This window comes from Stegostoma tigrinum, chromosome 2 (assembly GCF_030684315.1).
Source record: "Stegostoma tigrinum isolate sSteTig4 chromosome 2, sSteTig4.hap1, whole genome shotgun sequence".
NCBI classification, from domain to species: domain Eukaryota; kingdom Metazoa; phylum Chordata; class Chondrichthyes; order Orectolobiformes; family Stegostomatidae; genus Stegostoma; species Stegostoma tigrinum.
Genome location: NC_081355.1, coordinates 34,551,688 through 34,564,891, shown reverse-complemented (window position 1 = coordinate 34,564,891; position 13,204 = coordinate 34,551,688). Strand labels below are relative to the sequence as shown.

The 13,204-nt window shown below is 40.2% G+C and overlaps 1 protein-coding gene across 1 annotated transcript in view; it reads right to left on the bottom strand.

The window, feature by feature from the left end:
* Positions 1–8,665, bottom strand: part of LOC132210837 (probable 2-ketogluconate reductase) — an 80,786-nt gene extending 72,121 nt beyond the window's left edge. Inside the window, exon 1 of the mRNA XM_059653322.1 lies at positions 8,289–8,665. The gene's annotated coding sequence lies outside the window, so the exon portion shown is untranslated. The remainder of the gene's footprint in view (positions 1–8,288) is intronic.
* Positions 8,666–13,204: the final 4,539 nt, after the last annotated feature.

The following is a 13,204-nucleotide window of genomic DNA, read 5'->3' as shown; positions in this document are numbered from 1 at the left end:
CGTTTATTTCCTTAGACATCCATGGCTGGCTCTCTCTTTTCCTACAGTTCTTCCTTATCACTGGAATATACTGGAAGAAGCCTTATGAAACTTTAAGTATACTATCTCCATCAGCTCTCCAATGCCAATTTTGTCACGAACATCTACAAAATGCTCCAACTAGTTCCCATTTACAAATTCACGCTGACTATGCTCAATCATGGCATTATCATCTGAATGTCAATTTATTCTATCCTTTATAATAGATTTGAGAATCTCCCATTCTACTGATGCAAGGCTAACAGATATGTGATTCCATTTCCTCTTGCTTCTTTCCTAAATAGTGGGGTGACATTTGATACTTTCTAATCTGCAGGAATCATTCCAGAATCTCTCGAATTGTGGAAAATAATCACCAATGACTGTCTGTAATTATCTCCTTCAGCATCCTGGAACGAAGACCATCGGATCCTGGGAATTTTCAAGATTCAGCCCCACTAATTTAACTATTACAATTTTTTGTTTACCATCACTGATTTTCTTCAACTGCTCATTTTCCTCAGCCACATGGATGTCTAGTTGTGGGAGATTACTAATATTGTCTTTAGTGAAAACAGACACAAAATAACCATTTAGCTTCTCTGCCCTTTCTTTATGGCCATATATTCTCCTGACTCTGCCTGTGATGGACCCATAATCAATCTAGCCAAACATCTCCTTTTTACATACCTATAGAATGTTTTGCAATCCATTTTGGCAATATTCGTGAATTGCTCCAAACTTAGTTTGACTCTCAAATTTATTCACTTTATTTAGTCAAGTGCACTTTGTGTTCTTGCTTGGGAGTAAAAGCAAAGAATAAAGCTGGCTTACCAGGGAACCATATCATTAGACATAGATAGTCATTAACAATTTTAATGACAGGCTCTCACCAGCATGCCACTCATTCACCAAAAATTTGGTGAATGTCTAGCTATTCCACGGTTATGATAGATGAAGTTAAGTTCTCAGGTACTCAGGGAATAGTCCCTGACTCCAAGAAGAAAATCCAGTGGCAAGGAAGGTCCACTGTTTCCTTGTTGGCCCCATAGTCCCTGGCCTACAAAGAAGCCAAAGTAAAATAACTCATCTGATGAAGGGTCTTGGCCTGAAACGTCAGCTTTTGTGCTCCTAAGATGCTGCTTAGCCTGCTGTATTCATCCAGCTCCACACTTTGCTATTTTTCATCTGACCTTATGATCCTCTTCTTGCAGCAGTTGCATTTTATCTCTACTGCATTTTTCTTTGCTTCAAATAATTATTTACTTTTGCCTTGGTAAGATGTATAATGTCTCTGACTTAACTATTCTCTGTAGTATTCTAAAGTTATTACAATTTATTTATCCTATCCTTTTACTTTGCTTTCAGTAAAGAGTTTTATTTTGACCACCTAATGCCATTTAACTCACAAATCAAAAATCTTTTTCTACTCACCCCAAGAACATTTCTTACTTTTAAAACATACAGTACATCTCTCCTTGGCCTCATTCAGTTCATTTAAAATCAGCTCAGTACAAGTCTTTTGTGTTAAGTATAGTTTTCCATCCTTCTCTCATGACCTCAGCAATATTCACTGAGAAGGACTCCATGAAAACCACACTTAGTAAATGCTTCCTAATCTATTCCAGAAGACAAAGACTCTAGAAAGAAATTCCAGCATCTAAGATAATCATCTGCCTTAAGATTGTCATTTTCACTCCTTGTTGTACACCTCTATCCTTTAGAGAAAAACAAACTATTCTACTGAACTTAATCTTTCCATTTTCTCAATTATAGATTTTCTCTAGATTGTGTTTTCTTAACAGCAAATAGCAAAATCTGGAGTGCATTTTGTTAAATAAGGACACCCAAGAACATACTTTCTGGTTACTCCTTTGCACCATCACCAGAGCTACGATAATCTACACAACACTCGGAACCCAAAATGTGGTACAATACTCCGAATGCAGGCAGGTTAAAATATTTTGCAGTCAAGAGTTCCAAAATTGTATCTCTCACTGTCTTAGCATTATCATATAAACCCAAAAGCTTTTCTAATAGGTTAGCTAGTGTTGGCTGGGCAGGAGAGAAGATTTAAACTAATTTGGCAGAGGCAAAGGTACCAAAGTAAACCTGGCTCAAACAAGAGGAGGGATTAGTACTCAATACTCCTGAATGCAACATATGGAGGAAAGAAGGAGGGGATAGAAAGGGGATGGCAAATTGATCAAAGATACAGTTTCAGTGATAGAAAGGGATGTAAATAAGTGTTCTAACATAGATTGTTTAGAATTAAAGAATAATAGAAAAGTTATGATGTTTCAAGTACCAAATAGTATAAAGTTTGAAGACAAATAACAGGAAGGTGCGAGAGTTTGAAACTCGTGTTAATGGGACACTTCAATTGCCTGAGAAATTAACTGCATAAAGAACAAAGAGGGGAGAAACTTCTAGCTTGTTTAAGACAACTCCCTTGTTCCTATTATTTCTATCCCAACCAGAAAGGAAGTAATACTAGATCCAGCTCTGGGAATGTAGTGGGGTAAATGGAGTGTGTTTCAATAGGAGGGGTGGAAGCAAAAGAATTGGCAAAATATGATCACACTGTCATTAAGTAGTTACGAAAAAGAATCAAGGAATAGGAAATTTGAAAATACTGAACTCAACTCAATTACGTTGATGTGAGAAGGGACCCAATGGGCTACAAGAGAGTCTCAGAGGTAAAACAGTGAATGAACAATGAGAGGGCTTCAAGAGAAGATGATTTGGACTCAGATCAGCTAGTGACACTCCTATGAGGGGAAAGAAAGAAGAGAAAACAGCTCCCTGAATAATAGAGATTAAGACAAAAGCAAAAAGAACAATTTACTTGGACTTTGGTAAAGCCTTTGACAAGGTTCTGCATGGTAGACTAATTAGTAAAGCTAGATCACATGGGATTCAAGGTGAGCTTGCCAATTGGATCCAAAATAGCTTGATGGTAGGAGATAGAGGGTGGCGGGGAGGATTGTTTTTAAGACTAGAGGCCTGTGACCAGCGATGTTCCACATGGATTGGTACTAGATCTAATTTTGTTTGCCATTTAAATCAATGATTTGGATAAGAATATAGGGTCATGTTAATAAGTTTCCAGTTGACACCAAAATTGGTGGTACGGTGGACAGTGAAGAAGATTGTCTAAGATTAGAAAGAGATCTTGATCAATTGGGTCAATGGGATGAGGAGCACTAGATGGACTTTGGTCTGGATAAATGAGAGGTATTGTGTTTTGGTAATAGAAACAACAACAGGACTTATAAAATCATCCACGGCCCCACCATTAATTATCTAAGAACAGAGTCCTCAGGGTTCAGGTACATAATTCTTTGAAATTTGCGTCACAGATGGACAGGTAGTTAAGAAGGGATTTAGCATTCTTGCCTTCATCACTCAGACCATTGAGTATAGGAATAGGTATGTCATGTTGAGGTTGTACAGGATGCTCTCAAGGCCTCTTCTGGAGTATCCGCACCCCTCTGGTCACCTTGTTATAGGAAGGATACTATTGAGCTGGACAGGGTTCAGAAAAAATTACCGGAGCATTGCCAAGAAAGGCTGGGACGTGTTTTACTGGGAGTTTGAGAGGTGACCTGATGAGGTTGATAAAATTATGAGAGGTAATGGTAGGCAACCTTTCCCTAGATGAGGGATTTTAAGACTGGAGCATATTTTTAAGGTGAGAAGGGAATGTTTTAGGGTGTTTAGTGTGTGGAATGAACTTCCTGAGGAAGTGGTGAATGTTGGCACAGTTAGAACATTTAGAAGATACTTAGCGTGGATAGGAAGGGTTTGGTGGGATATGGGCCAGAAGCAGGCAGGTGGGACTAGTTTAGTTTGGGATTATGTTCCGCATGGACCAGTTGGACCAAAGGATCTGTTTCCATGCTGCAGGACTTTATGACTCTGGCTCAAAGCTTGGTAAATGTTAAAGTTATTATTCAGTAGAAACCAACCCAAAACAAATAGTAGAGGAATTGAAACAAGAAACATACAGGACAGAGTGTGTGAGAACAGATGTGTTGGTACCATTAGAGGAAACCCAAGAGCTCTTCTAGAAATTTACAGATAGGAAAAACTTAGTCAAAGGAATTTTTCACCACTTAAGGACCAAAAAGATGGTGGAGGATATGGCTGAGCTTCTAAATGTGTATCTTGTCAGTTTCACTTGTGAAGAGGATGCTGCGAATGTCACAGACAAGGATATAATAAAAATAGATAAAACTTGATTGGTGGAAGTTCTCAATATTAAAAAAAGAAAAATCACCTGATCCAGATGGGATTGTTAAAGGATTAAAATGGTAAAGAAAAATTGAACGATTGATTGGTTTGATGTTTATTTATAGTTGCTGGTGATTACCTATTTTTGATATTGATATTCACAGTTCATGGATGCTATTCATAACTTTTGCCATGATATGAAACAAAATTACTTTTTGCTCAAGGCTGAGAACCCATGAAGTTCTTCATTACCAGGGAAAATCTCGTGAACTTTATTGAAAAATTTCTTCCATCACTCAAAAGTCAATAACTGGGGCGGTATGGCAGCTCTGTGGTTAGCACTGTTGACTCACAGTGCCAGGGACATGGGTTCGATTCCACTCTCTGGCGACTGTGTGTGGAGTTTGTACATTCTCCCCATGCATTTTGTTCAGGTGCTCCGGTTTCCTCCCACAGGCCAAAGACATGCAAGTTAGGTGTGGATTGGCTACGCTAAATTGCCCCATAGTGGCCAGGGATGTGTAGATTAGATGTGTTAGCCAAGGGAAATATTTAGTGGGGAATGGGTCAGTGCATGATGGCCTTTGGAGGGTTGGTGTGGACTTGCTGGGCCCAAATGGCTTGATTCCACACTGTAGGGATTATGATTCTATGATTAACTACTTTACTTTCGTCGGGGCATGGGGGGGAAGTCAGTTTCTCCAGGTTATTAAATTTCACTCATGCATTTACTAAAACTTCTTACCAATTGCAATCCCAGTATCCCTTTCATACCAAAATATCTTCCAGGTTGAAGGTCAGAAAATAATAGATTGAGCACATCTCAGACTCTCATTATACCACTTTTGAGGCTGGGTGCTACACAGTTACATGCCAGAGTGAGCTGCAATCCCACCATCAAGTAAGAGTATGTGCATGCAGAGTACCACCTTGGGAATTTCTAAGAATTTCATAATTGTGGACAAGCATGCATGGTGGTGGCAAGCTTAATCCAGCTAGTGTAATTTCAGGGTAGGCTGGCTATAACTGTTTTTAGAATTGATTTTAGCAGTAGAATTTTCAGTACTACAATAGTTTTCCAACATCTAATTGTTTTCATTCATTCCCAAGGTGCTCAAGGTCAACATTGAAGGTCCCGCCTTCTCAACCACACCTCTCAGCTGAGGGGAGGTAACTTTCAGGTTTAACGTCCCTCTCTCTCTCTCAAGACAGCAGTCAGAGTCATACAGCACAAAAACAAACTCTGTAAACCAATTTGACCAACACAGGAATCCCAAACTGACCCAGTCCCATTTGCCAGAATTTGGCCCATATCCGTCTTCAACTCTTCCTAATTGTGTACCCATCCAGATGTCTTTTAAAATGTTGTAATTGTAGCAGCCTCCACCACCTCCTCTGGCAGCTTGTTCCATACAAACACCACACTGCAAGGAAAAGCTGCCCATTAGGTCTTCTTTAATAACTTTCTCCTCTCACCTTAAACCTACACCCTTAGTTTTGGACTCCCCTACTCTAGGGAAAAGACCTTAGCTACTCACCCTACTGATGTTCTTCATAATTTAATGAATTTATATGGGGTCACCACTCAGCCTCCAACACTCTGTGCGGACAATAGCCCCAGCCTATTCTGCGTCTCCCTAGAACACAAATCTTCCAGTCCCTAAATCATCCTTGTAAATCTTTTCTGAACCCTTTCAAGTTTAAGAACATCTTTCCTATAGCAGGGACACCAGAATTGTACACAGTATTCTTGAAATGGTCTCACCAATGTCCTATACAACCACAACATGATGTCCCCAATTCCAATGTTTAATGCACTGACTAACTAAGACGTGTGCCTAACGTGTTCTTCATCACCCATGCCCACCTGCAACTCCACTTTCAACAAACTACGCACCTGACCCCTACATCTTTGTTCGGCAACACTCCCCAGGGCCCTATGATAAGTCCTGGCCTGGTTTGCTTTACAAAGTGCAGCACGTCACATTTATCTAAATTATACTCCCTCTGCCACTCCTCTTGCCACTGCCCCATCTAATCAAGGTTCAGTTGTACTCCAACATTGTCCACTACACCACATATTTTGACATCATCTGCAAACTTACTAACCACGCCTCCTATATACATATGCACATCATCTATATAAAGTGATAAAGCAGTCGATTCAGCACCAATCCTTGTGGCATACCACTGTTCACAGGCATCCCGTCTGAAAAGCAAACCTGCCCCACCACCCTGTGTTTCTTACCTTCGAGCCAATTTTGTATCCAGTTGGCTAGCTCCCCCAGATCCCATGTGATCTAATGTAACTAACTAGTCTACTATGCAGAACCTTGCCATCTGGTCCTCGGAGAGTATGGCAATATCAAAGTAATTTTATTTACCATTGAAACTGCAGTACTTACAAATATCACAAAGCATTTCTTCTAACATACCTAAATGGCAAATAAATTGACAGTTTAGGATTATTTAATAACAGCAGTATTTCCTGAAGATCCACAAAATCTATTTTATCATAATTTCAAAACCAAACCTCATAGCATAATAAATCCAAATCACTGCAATAATGAAGAAACTAAGATTTCTAAATAATTTGACAGCTTGATCCAGTTTATTTTGAAATCTTTTAATGAGGGAACAGGCAGTGGATAATTTGAACTATGGTTACATGAACAAAATATTGAAACAGTAATCCATTTAATTTATATTTATGTTCATTAGAGTGAGTCCCATGAAAGGTTTCAGCCAAAATCTTTAATTGTTTCTTTCCCCATAGAAAATCAACCTGCTGAGTACTTGCAACATGTGTTTCATTTATTACTTTTGCAGAAATAATATATTTTTCATCTGTTTGTTTATGAACAATTCTCAAGCTAGTTGATAAATTTCAACAAATATAAAATTGGCATATGGCCCAAAGAAAAACTGATCAGTACTTTCAGATTCTATAACCTTTTGAAAGGATCTTTGGAAAGTTTGACAGATTGACATTTTCCTTTTAGGATATTGTGATGGTGTCAGCTGCTTTGGTGCAATTTGCAATAACTGTCAAAATGTGATCAGAATTTTCCACATGTGAATTGACCTGAAGCCATCCAAGTAAGATGGAAGCTCTTAAGAGGGTTCCTTTTTTTTTTCAATTTTGTAATTACTGGTTGGCACAGTCAATTGTATGGCTGGTTTGTGATGAAAGCAGAAAGAGTTTATATCCTATACCAGGCGAGCTCAACAAAAGATCCCACCATCTCAAACGCAGCTCTTGCCTAGGCATTGTGACCTTCAGGTTAAACTCACCACAAGTCATCTTTCTCCAGTGAGGGAGCAGCTCAATGGTCCTCTAGGACTATGGTACTCTGTAACTAGGTAAAGTTGCCAACCAGGCACAGAAAAAGCCTTGAGAGGAACAGCTGGAAGATTGAAATAACACTGAGTTAACAGAAGGGTGAAGATATGCCTGGAGTGACCTCAACTTGTTATACCACATCATCACACCTGATGTTACCATTTTAATTTATTAGCATTGTGCAATTTTGCAGCACTGCACAGAATTATATACAACCCACTCACATCATTCTTAATCAGGAGAAACCCAGAAGACGTGGCAGCATCTGTGGAAAAAAATAGAGTTAACGCTTCCAGTCCAGTGAACCTTTGTCTACTCTTCATGTGTTTTGATCACTAGTCTTAAGAATGCAAAACTCTGAAGTTAGATTCACTCATGATGTTTGGCCAATTTTTTTTACCGAACCTCAAAAGTTTGCTACTCAGCTCTGTATTGGTTGTTATTTCATTAGTTCTTAATACAAATTTGATGCATAAATACAAATTTTGTTTAAAGTAGGATAGCAGTATAATTGCAACATCAGCTTGACATGTACGACATTGATATCTGATCTCGGTGGTAGCAGGAATTTTGAAGCAAACAATATAATTTCCGGTTGCCTTCAAAACTGTAAACCTGCAAATCTAACCAATTGGCACGTTTGATAGCCTATTTATATTTACTAATAATTGAGTTACGTACAAGTACTCACTTTGATTTAGAGAGGAATTTCTTCAGTAAGTTCTTTGCATATAGACAGCCAGTGCTCTGCACTTGCCTGCATTGACCTCCACTCAGGCTCATACCCTGCACTTTGCAGCAACTACGACGCGCCGCACATCTGCGCAGTGCGCTCAACACTCCAACTGCTGCCATCGGGCCGACTGGGAAAACACAAGAAAACGCTCAGCCTACATCCACACCTGCTCTTCCGTCGCTGTTTCTAGGGAAATGAGGGTTTTAAAAAAGGACCACTTATGTCTAGCCGAAACTCTCGTTATTATCAAAAACACATATTGTCGATGTCTTGAGACTGTTTTACACCAGGGCATCCTGCCACTACCATTCATGTGCGGTCTGGATTAGGTGGGCGGAGTCTTTGGTGAGCATTTAGTGTTGCTTGTGCGCCGTCTTGCCCGCCTGGATTCTTTGCAAACTGTATCCTGCCACTCAAAGCTGTGCCTGCGCTGTTTTAGTAGCATCTCTCAGGCTAACCATTTATCTCATTGGACTTCTCATGTGTTACAGCTCCCATTCAATACTTAAGACTTACATTTGAGCTCCCAAAGCGATTTCAATTGTGAACGTGATATGGACTTCAGGAAGGCATTTGTCAAGGTTCCTCGTGGTAGACTGTTTAGCAAGGTCAGATCACATGGAATAAAGGGAGAACTAGCCATTTAGATACAGAACTGGCTTGAAGGTAGAAGACAGGACCGTGGTGGAGTGTTGCATTTCAGACTGGAGGCATATGACCAGCTGTATTCTACAAGGATTGGTGCTGGGTTCACTACTTCTCATCATTTATATAAATGATTTGGATGTGAACATAGGGGGTGCGGTTAGTAAGTTTGCAGATGACACCAAATTTGGAGGTATAGTGGACAGCGAAGAATATTACTTCAGAGTACAATGGAATCTTGATCAGATGGGCCAATGGCCCGAGGAGTGGCAGATGGTGTTTAATTTAGATAAATGTGAGGTGCTGCATTTTAGAAAGGCAGATCAGGCCGCAGCTTGTACACTTAATGGTATGGTCCCTTGGGTGTTGCTGAACAAAGAGATATTGAAGTGCAGGTTCATAGTTCCTTGAAAATGGAGTCGCAGTAGATAGGATAGTGAAGGAGGGATTTGGTATGCTTGCCTTTATTGGACAGTGCATTGAATATAGGAGTTGGGAGGACATGTTGTGGCGTGCAGTACATTGCTTAGGCCGCTTTTGGAATACTGTGTGCAATTCTGATCACCCTGCTATAAGAAGGATGTTGTGAAGCTCGAAAGGGTTCAGACAAGATTTACAAGCATATTGCTAGGGTTGGAGGCTTTGAGCTATAGGAAGATGCTGAAAAGGCTGTGGCTATTTTCCCTGGTGACTGAGGGGTGATGTTTATAAAATCACACAGGGTGTGGACAGGGTAAATAGACAGGGTCTTTTCCCTGGGGTGGGGAAGTCAAAAGTCAGAGGGCATAGGTTTAAGGTGAGAGGGGAAAGATTTAAAAGGGACCTAAGGGGTAACTTCTGTCACTCAGAAGATTGTACGTGTATGGAATGAGCTGGCAGATGAAGTGATCGAGGCTGTTACATTTGCGACATTTAAAAGGCATCTGGTTGGGTATATGAATAGGGGGGATTGGAAGGGATGTGGCCAAGTGCTTGCAATTGGAATTAGATTAATTTAGGATATTTGGTTGGCCTGGATAAATTAGACCAACAGATTTTTTCCATGCTGTACATCTCTATAACTCTAGAAGCAGAAACATGTGGGCGCTGAAAATTCATTACAAAAGCAGAAATGATAGGAAACACCCAGCAGGCCAGGCAGCACCTGTGAAAAATTGCATAATTTCAGTCCAGACAGGTAATGTAATTTCAAACCAGTTGCAAGGATCATGATACGTGACATAAAGGTAACCATTTTGTCTTCAGTCATAGTGTGGGTAAAATAATGTAAGTGGTGTTTGTTTGGTCACTTGGTTATGTGTATGTAATGTACAGCAACATTAAGCACCAAATCTAGACTATACATAAGTCAGTGACATTGTAACAATGTCATTTAAAACATCAAGACATTTGTCTCAACAAGAAAGCAATATTTATTATATTTTACATGAGCTATCATACAGGCCAGCATCCAGGCCACATCACAGTGGTAGTGAAGTTTGACCAGAGAAATCACATCATGGTGACACATTTAATGTTTCGGCTCAATGATCTTTCATCAGAACTGGAGAAAGTTAAAAATCTATTGACTTTAAGAAAGAGCTAAGGACAAAATGAGTATTTGTGATAAGATGGAGGACAGGAGCGATTGAAAAACAGAAAAGTTAGTCTTATGGGGTAAAGGGGAAAGGTGATGGGACAAGAACAGAAACAAAACAAAACAATGACCTGAACAGGTGTGCTACTGGAATTAAAGGCTAAAAATTTCAATGGTATTTTGTAGTTCTAATCTGTTGTCATCACAACGTTCTTGCCCACTTTGTTTGCCAGGACTCCACACTGAATGTCGCTTCTCCAACTCTTCTTCTTAACTTCTCCAGGACTATGACCTTGCCGATGAGCAAAAGGCCACTGTTTTCAAAACAGTCACTTACCTCATCTCCTCATAAGCAGGTTCAAGGAGCCAAATGGCATCCTACTATTCCGATATCTTATGATTGTTATGGTATTGTGGCAATCTTTCCTGAAGGGCTTTCCACTTGCTTCTCAAGATCACGCAGCCTGCACTGGTGGACCTATCAACTTTTCTGCCCTACTCAATTAATTTCTTCCAATTTTGACTCAGTTTATCTCTCTGTCTCCAAACTGTCAGCATTTGGGGGACACAAAAAGAGGAGGGGGCTGTGGGGTCCTGTAATTTACTGTGTGCATTTAACCAACTTCTTAACATTTTTTTCATCTCCTTGTAACAAAAATGTATCAGCGTTGGGACCCTTGCCATTTGAGGTATGTATGAATGATTTAAACTTGAATGCAGGAAAGCTGATCAGAAGTTCACAGATGAAATTTGTTGGGGTGGTAAATAGGGAGGAGGATCGCCTTGAATTACAGGATGACAGGCTGCTCAGATGGTCTGATCAATGGCAAATAGAATTTAATCTGGATAAGTCTGAGGTGATTCACTTGGGCAGAACAAATAAGGCAAGAGCATATATGATGAACAGTAGGACTTTGGGAAAGACATTGGTGTGCATGTCCATGTGTTTCTTAATGTAGTGGGATGAATAGATAAAGTTATTAGGAAGGCATATGGAATTCTTTATTAGCTGGGAAGAGGAGGATATGTTGGGACTCTACAAAGTATTGTTTTGGCAGCAGCTGGAGTACTGTCTAGAATTCACATTATGGGAGGGATATAACTGCACTGGAAAGGATGCAAAAGACATTTAGATTAAATTCCCTACAGTGTGGAAACAGCCCCTTCAGCCCAACAAGTCCACCCTGCCCCTTGAAGCATCCCGCCCAGACCCATCCCCCCTATAAGCCACACACCCCTGAACACTGCGGGCGATTTAATATGGTCAATTCACCTAGCCTGCACATCTTTGGACTGTGGGAGGAAACCGGAGCATCTGGAGGAAACCCACGCAGACATGGGGAGAATGTGCAAACTCCACGCAGACAGTCACCTGAGGCTTGAATTGAACCTAGGTCCCTGGTGCTGTGAGGCTGCAGTGCTAACCACTGAGCCACCGTGCCACCCAGGATGTTGTTTGGGCTGGAGAATTTTAATTATGAATTATGAAGAGAGATTTAATAGCCTAGTGTTATTTTCCTTGGAGCATTGTGGACTGAGGGGAGACATGATTCAGTTGTACAAAATAATGAGAGACATAATTAGTGTAGGCTGAAAGAAACCTTTCCCCTTGGTGGAGGAATCAATGACCAGGCGACATACCTTTAAGGCAAGGAAGAGGAAGTTAAAAAAGGATGTGAAGAAAAACCATTTCTCTCAGAGGATGTTGGGAATCTGGAATTCACTGCTTGTAGGGTTGGAAGAGGCAGAAGCCCTCATGATTTCAAGAAGTATTCAGAAGTGCTCTTGCATAAGACATAAAGTCTATGGGCCAAGTGCTAGAAAACGTGATCAGAAGTTACATGCTTGTTTTTGACTGGCACAGACTTGATGGACAAAATGGCCTTTATTTTGTACTCTATATGTTTATAACCCTATAACTGTTCCAGAGCTGTGCTTTCCTGGGAAAGCCCTGCTCACCCTTCAGAACTTTTCTGTCAGTGAGGGCATTTATGTATCGTAATTGTTTGGTGTTTTGGATACAAATGTAAAAAATAATTAAGAACTTTTGCCTTTGTGGAGATGTTTTCATTGCATTTCATTTTCTAATTTAAACGTGGAGGCATATTATGCATTTATGCAAGTTTGTTGGACTATCACTTTAATATTCGGACATGAACCTGGGCAGGGCAAAGGCATTTATCAGTAGGGGACCATTTTGGAGGTAGTGATCATAACACAGATTTAGGATAGCTGTGAAAAGGGTAAGAATCGACCAGGAATATAAGCTCTGAACTAGGGAAAGGCTAATTTTACAAAAACAAAATATCATTTGGCAGCAATGGACTGGGAGCAGCCACCTTCAGATAAAACAGAGTCAGAGACTTTGAAGAAAGAAATAATGACAGGACAAACATGTTCCAATAAAGACAAAGGATGGAACCATGACGGGAGAACACTGGATGTCACAGGACATAAAAGTGAGGGGACACAAAGGTTATGATTGACGAGGGGGGAAGAGAAGCTTACAGTAAATACCAAGGGCACAAGTCGCTGCAGGAGTATAAAATGTGTGGGGCAACTTATAAAAGAGAATGCATGAGAAGGCATTGGTGAGTAGAGCAAAGGAAAATTGAAAGGGGTATTATATAAAAAAAAAGTAACTAGGTAC